Genomic DNA, 7,106 nt, shown 5'->3' on the forward strand with positions numbered 1-7,106 from the left:
TACAGCACAGAAACAGGCCATTCACCGCAAGTGGTCTATGTTCAGCATTAATCTACCCCCACCTTACTTCTTATCACCCTAGCAACATATCCTTCTATTCCTTTCTCCCTCATATACTTAACGTAACTTCCCCTTAAATACATCTGTGCTGTTTGCCTCAACCACTAAATGTGGCAACATCTTTGGTATTCTCACCACTCGGCATAAAGAAATTTCTTTTGAATTTATTTTTGATGTATTAGCGACTACCTTGTGTTTATTTATTTGTTCTTTGAATGTGGGAATCGCTGGCAAGACCAGCATTTATTGCCCATTCCTGATTGACCTTGAGAAGATAATGGTGAGCTGCCTTCATGAACTGCTGCAGTCCATGTGTTGTTGGTACACCCACCACTTCATTATTATTCACAGCTCCAGGTGCACAAAGAAAACTCCTTCTTGGAATGGAAAATTGTGTGTGTAAGTGAAATTTAAAAGAATACATGCATTTAAATTTTAAAGGAAAGTGATAGCATAAGAAAAAATATTCCTTATAGCTTTTCGGGATAAGGCAAAGAAATGCTGTGCTGTTGGGGATGGAGGGAGTTCCAGTATTTTGACCCAGTGACAGTGAAGAAATGGTGATATAGTTCCAAGTCAGGATGGTGTGTGGCTTGGAGGGGAGCTTGCAGGTGGTGGTGTTCCCATGCATCTGCTGCCCTTGTCCTTCTAGGTGGTGGAGGTCACGGGATTGGAAGGTGCTGTCGAAGAAGGCTTGGCCAGTTGCTGCACTGCATCTTGTAGATGGTGGCAGAGGAGGAATGTTTAAAGGAATGGATGGGCTGTCTATTCAGTGGGCTGCTTTGCTTTGGATGGTGTTGTTGGAGCTATATTCATCCAGGCAAGTGGAGAGTATTCCATCACACTTCTGACTTGTGCCTTGTAGATGGTGGACAGGCTGGAGATGAGTTACTTGCCACAAAATTCCCAGCCTCTGACCTGCTTTTGTAGCCACGGTACTTATATGGCTGGTCCAGTTAGCTGAAGATTGATGGGCCTGAGGGCATAACTTGCAAAACTCTTGCAGCGATATCCTGGGGATGAGACGGCTGACCATCAACAACTGCAACCATCTTCCTTTGGGCTAGATATGACTTCAATCAGAGGAAAATTTTCCCCATGATTCCCATTAACTTCAATTTTGCTAGGGTGCCTTGAAACCACATTCAGCCAAAGGCAGTCACTCTCACCTCACCTCTTGAATTTATCTCTTTTGGTGTTTGCTTGGGCCAGGCTGAAGTGGCTCTGACAGAACCCAAACTGGAAATACATGAGCAGGTTAATACTGTGCAAGTGCCACTTGTTAGCACTGTTAACACACCTTCCATCACTTTACTGATGATCAAAAGTAGACTGATGGGTGATAACTGACTAGATTGGGTTTGTCCTTCCTTCTTGAGAACAGGTTAATTTTTCACATTGGGTAGTTTTCACTGTTGTAGCTGTACTGGAGCAGCTTGGCCAAAGGCTCAGCTAGTTCTGGAGCACAAGTCTTCAGTATTACTGCTGGGAATGTTGTCAGGTCCCATAACCTATACTTTATCCAGTGCCTTCAGCCATTTCTTGATACCAGATGGAGCTGAGTCGAATTGTCTGAAGACCAGTATCTGTGATGGTGAGGCTTCAGGAGGAGGCTTAGATAGATCATCAACTCAACATTTCCAGCTGAAGATTGTTGCAAATGTTTCAGCCTTGTCTTTTGCATTGGTGGGCTTCCCAGCATTGAGGATCAGGGTGGTTGTGGAGCCCCTTCTCCAGTTAGTTGTTAAATTGTCCATCACCACTCATGACTGAATGTGGCAGGACTGCAGAGCTTTGATCTGATCTGTTGGTTGTGGGATCGCTTAGCTCTCTTTATTACATGCTATTTCTACTGTTTAGCTTGCATGTAATTCTGTGTTGCAGCTTAATCAGATTAGTACCTCATTTTTAGTATACCCCTGGTGTTGCTCCTGACATGCTGTCCTGCGCTCCTCATTGAACCAGGGTTGATCCCTGGCAGGATAGTAATGGTAGAGTGAGGGATATGCTGGGCCATGAGGTTTACAAGTTGTGGTTGAATACAATTCTTTTGCCGCTGCTGATAGCCCACAAAGCCTCGTGGATGCCCAGTTTTGAGCTGAATCTATCCCATTTATTATGGTGGTAGTGCCACACACTATGGATGGCAACCTCAACATGGAGATGGGATTTAGTCTCCACAAGGACTGTGAGTCGTAACTCTTACCAGTACTTGTCAAGGACAGATATATTTGCAACCAGTAGGTTAGTGAGGCGTGAGGTCAGGTAAGTTTTTCCCTCTTGTTTCCCTCACTGACTGGTACTTGTATGGTGTGAACGGATTCTAGTATTGAACGCCCGCGAAATGGAGACATCTTCCCTACATTTAACCTATTGAACTCCATCATTTTAAAGATCTTTCAACGTTGGGCTGGAGAAAAGAACCCCAACCTGTTCAGTCTTTCCTGGATGCTCATTATATAACGGCTGATTTGTACCTGGAATGCTGCACCTGCAAATGTCCGAGTTGTGTGTTGGAAAAAAATGACATCGCACCGTTCCGTTAATATTTACATGCGGTCGGGTGGGATCCTCTGGTTGTAGAGATGCATCTGATGGATGCGCGGCGTGAGAGATCTCCATCCTCCCCCCCAACACCCCGTGTGACAGTTTACATAAAAAGGACCAATATATTTCATTAGTTTTGATCACGGAATCTGGTGCGTGGAGGAAAATTATGTCAATAGCAGAAAATAACGATTTTATACCCGCAATATGACCTGTAACAGTCGCCGTTTGCCAGTAGTGATGAATCTGAGGCGCAGTTAGATGTTTCGACATGAACAAGAAGTTGTATAAATGCAGATGTCATACAGATGTCACATTAATGACAAAAAGTGCGGATTCTTGCACGTTTTTCCTCTTCTAGGGTTGTCAAGGAGGGAACGCGGAGGCTGAAGTGGGTTAGACCATCCTTGTCTTCCTCAGCAAGAAGCAAGATTCCTTCGACGCTTAAAAATTCAAAATAGGAGACAGAGAAAAGATGAAACACATTTTACTTGACTAAATCTTCCCTGAATAATACGAAACAAGCTGCAAAAGGCAATCTTAATGATAACAACGTGGTAACAACATATGACCATGAGGAATGAATATTCCTGCACTGGTCGTTCACCTGCTCCATCGCCAAGTGTCGCGGGATGTTCACCTTTACCGGACAGTACATACGGCTTTGAATGAGCCGGGGTTTTTTTTTCGCAGCGGATATCCTGCACGGTGACAGCGCGAATTGGCGCTGAAGCTGTGATGTGGCGGCTGTCGGCGGAGCTCCTTCTCAGGTTCTGATTCGCGTCGACTCAGTTCGCCTGAGGGGCGGGTTCGCACAGGAGCTGCGGGCTGGAGCCTGACTAGAGATAGAGGAAGGGAGAGACACTTTGCAGCGCCAGCAGCACCACTCAGTCACCTCTAATAGGCAGCGACAAGCCGACAGACAGCAGGTAAATCCAGTCTCGAATTACAGTACATTGTGCAGACATTTTGTCTGTTAGGTGTGATGTAAAAGCGACATTGTAATCCTTTGCCATTCTTCTTGTTTTAAATTGCGGACCGGAGGTTTTTTCCATTCAATGAGAAGTCGATGGGTGCATTGCTCCCGTATTTCACAGGCAAAAGCAATATGCGGAGTGTATGCAGCATATGTGTATACGCGATATGATTCGTGGTAGCCTTTTTGCTAGGTTTACATTTAAATTGAGAAATAATAAATAATAATGTTTCTAGGCGACTTGTGACAATTGGCGAATATATTACTAAAGCGCCTCTGGCAAGCCTTTTTTTTGGGGGGGGATGGATTTGTTGGAATGTCCAATGTTGATAAACTTAGGTTCTTGCATCAGTTAGTCTTCTGGCGATAAAATAACAAGCAACTTCAAAAATTGCATTTTTACAATGTTCTACTTGTTAAATATAAAGTAATATTTATGCAAGGTTGCTGTTTTTCTTAGTTACCACTGAGATTCTGTGGTGTGTGAAATTACTGAGTGAATAAAAATCCATCCTTTTTTTGGATCTTAGTATTTTGTGGATCTCAGTCTTATATCTCAGTTTGTTGCTTCATTGTGTTATCAAACGATGCATGTAAAGACACAAAGTGGGGTTGTTCTTTGTTGTCTTTTGATGCCTAAAACACAACTGTCATATTTGTTAATTATTCAAATTCCTGGATTACACACATTTTAAGAAAGTCAACTGTTGCGTGCGTATATTATAAATGTTATTTTCCTTTAAAAAGAAATTTAATTCAGTGAGATATTACTGCTATGAAATTTGTCTTCAGTAATATAAATTCATTTGACAGAGGTTAGGTTACTAATTTCATTTTTATGGTTGACACCTTATGCATGAGGCAGGAAACAGCCGAATGCCAAAATTCTACATTCAAGTCATTGTAAATTTTCATTTAAGGAATTGAATTTTGTAAAAAGTACTAGTGGACTCCTTCCTCCCTTCCCTCGGCTATGCTTCTATTTGTCAGGATACTAGTGAAGGTCTTGTATTCCATAAGAAAGTGTGCATTACATGTATTCAGTATCTCCCAAGTTATGCATGTACAATATGCAATTATATTTCATAAATTTTATTAAAATTAAATTGAATAATTATTTTTGTGCCACACAGCTTTTGCATGCATAAAGTTCTTGACATTAAGAATTCATGTTGAAATTGAATATTATGGTAATATTTTATGTTGCAATTTTAGAATTTACAATTAATTCAAAAGAATATTCAAATAATAACTGCTTTCCTGCTTCCGTCAATGATGGCCACAACACTTGGTTGTCACTTTATCACTTGTAAATTCTTTATCACTTTGCTTCGGTATTATGAGAAAAGCATTGGCTGCCTTCCTAAAATTAGCGTATGATGTGAGAAAGGCAGCATATGGTGCCTTTAATGTTTGGTTTTGGGACTGAATAGTCTTGCAAGATAAGTACTGTGTGGGCTAGTTTGGAACTACACAAATTGCTAACAAAGTATCATAGTTTTCTTTTAATGGACAAATAGCCTTTTGCGTAGCCTCATGGTGCTATCCATTCTAGCCTTTGAAAACTTTCAGAAAAGTGATAATGAAAATAAAGCAGAGTCCACAGTTAGTCATGTACTGGATTCCACAAACCTGACTTATGTTGTATTTGTCTTATGGAATGGGACATTCCTTTTGTAGTGAATTAATTGTGCATTTCTTGTAGATGTTAGAATTTTTCATTGTACAAGTTCTGGAAATTATGAGGGATACGTCCAGCAATGCATGGTTTAACTCAGAATGGGAGTAGACTATTCAGCCCCTTGACCCTTCACAGCCAATCAATTTGATCACTGCTGCACCTCAATTTTATTTACTCACCTTTGCTCCATATCTATCTTTGCCTCATAAAAATAATTCTAATTCCTGAAAGCTCCAATTGGCTTAGTATCCATGGCCATTTGGGGAAGAGTGTTCCAGATTTTCCTACCCTGTGGCTAAAAATAGTTCTTCCTGGTTTTGGTTCCGAATGGCTATTTCTAATTATAGCTTTTCATATATACCCTGTCAAATCTTTTCAAGGTTTCAAATACCTTGATGAGATCACTGTTCAATTTTCTATACCCAAGGGGACACCAGCCAAATTTATGCAATTTGTTCTCATAATTTAAACCTCAATGTCCTGATAATGAATGTTTAACAAAAAAGGTTACTAATTCACACAAATATGTTCTGCATTTTGGCAAGTGTCTGTTCAAAACCAATACATGTTTTTTTTCAATTATTATTGACACCTCTCATGTTACTTTCATTTGACAGATAAATGAAACCGTCTGCACACTTTCTTGCATCCAGCCTCCATCGACATGCACTGATTCAAGTTAAACATCCATGTTATTTTGTAGAATGTTTGAGTTGCCTTTTTAATTCATGTTGGGATAATTTATGTTGGGATTTAAGAATATATTAAAAGGATATCGGGGGTATAAAGTGAAATTTTAACTATGGCTGGGTTGTATGATAGTTTGTGCACAGCAATGGCCATAACGACAACCATTAGTGTTTCTGGTGCTTGAAATTAAACAAGGGTAATAGGAAACACTTTCAAAAAGTTAACCTTCTTCATTGATAAGATACTAATGCTGGCTTGTCCAACCTTTTTGTATGGGGGGGGGGCCACATTTCCATTATTTTCTCATTCAAGGGGCTGATGAGCAGATTTCAGAAAGATACATGAATTTAAAAAAAAAAGTTGTGTGAAGATAAGAAATAACTTGCTGAGCAAAAACTCAAAGGAATAAATTGATATTTTTTTTAAAAGAGTAACTAATGAAAATGATCATTAGAATGTGAAAAGGTGAGTGTGTGTGTGTCTGGCTCACTCCCAATCTCATGGCGTTTACTCACTCACCTTCAACCAGTGTGAGAGTGTGTGTTGGTGTGTGAGGATGACTGAGAATCATGAGACTGGGAGTGAGCCAGGCGCGCACACACACTCTTACTCTCTTTCCCAAACACACACACACTCACTCTCTCTTTCTCTCTCTTTCTCTCTCTTTCTCTCTCTTTCTCTCTCTTTCTCTCTCTTTCTCTCTCTTTCTCTCTCTTTCTCTCTCTTTCTCTCTCTTTCTCTCTCTTTCTCTCTCTTTCTCTCTCTTTCTCTCTCTTTCTCTCTCTTTCTCTCTCTTTCTCCTTCTCCTTCTCTTACTCTCCTGCCGACACACACACACTCCCCCCACCCCACACACACACACTCTCTCTCTCCACTTCCACTCCCACTCCCGAACACACACTCACTCTCTCACTCCTTCACTTACTCTCCTGTCCACACACACACCTCCTCTGCCTCTCCCCCCACCCACACACACACTCTTCCTCTCCCCCCCTACACACACACACACATCCTCTCCCCACACTACACACCCTCTCTTTCGCTCTCTCGGTCTCTGTCTCCCTCACACACATTCACTAGAGGAGGAGGCTCCACAAATATCCCCATCAATAATGGCGGAGGAGCCTAGCACATCAGTGCAAAAGATAAGGC

General features: G+C 41.2%; 1 protein-coding gene across 2 annotated transcripts in view; it reads left to right on the top strand.

The window, feature by feature from the left end:
• Positions 1–2,900: 2,900 nt before the first annotated feature.
• Positions 2,901–7,106, top strand: part of b3galt1b (UDP-Gal:betaGlcNAc beta 1,3-galactosyltransferase, polypeptide 1b) — a 138,295-nt gene continuing 134,089 nt past the window's right edge. For both annotated transcript variants that reach the window (XM_078552316.1, XM_078552317.1), the window contains exon 1: positions 2,901–3,536. The gene's annotated coding sequence lies outside the window, so the exon portion shown is untranslated. The remainder of the gene's footprint in view (positions 3,537–7,106) is intronic.

This window comes from Cetorhinus maximus, chromosome 11, assembly GCF_964194155.1.
Source record: "Cetorhinus maximus chromosome 11, sCetMax3.hap1.1, whole genome shotgun sequence".
Lineage (NCBI taxonomy): Eukaryota > Metazoa > Chordata > Chondrichthyes > Lamniformes > Cetorhinidae > Cetorhinus > Cetorhinus maximus.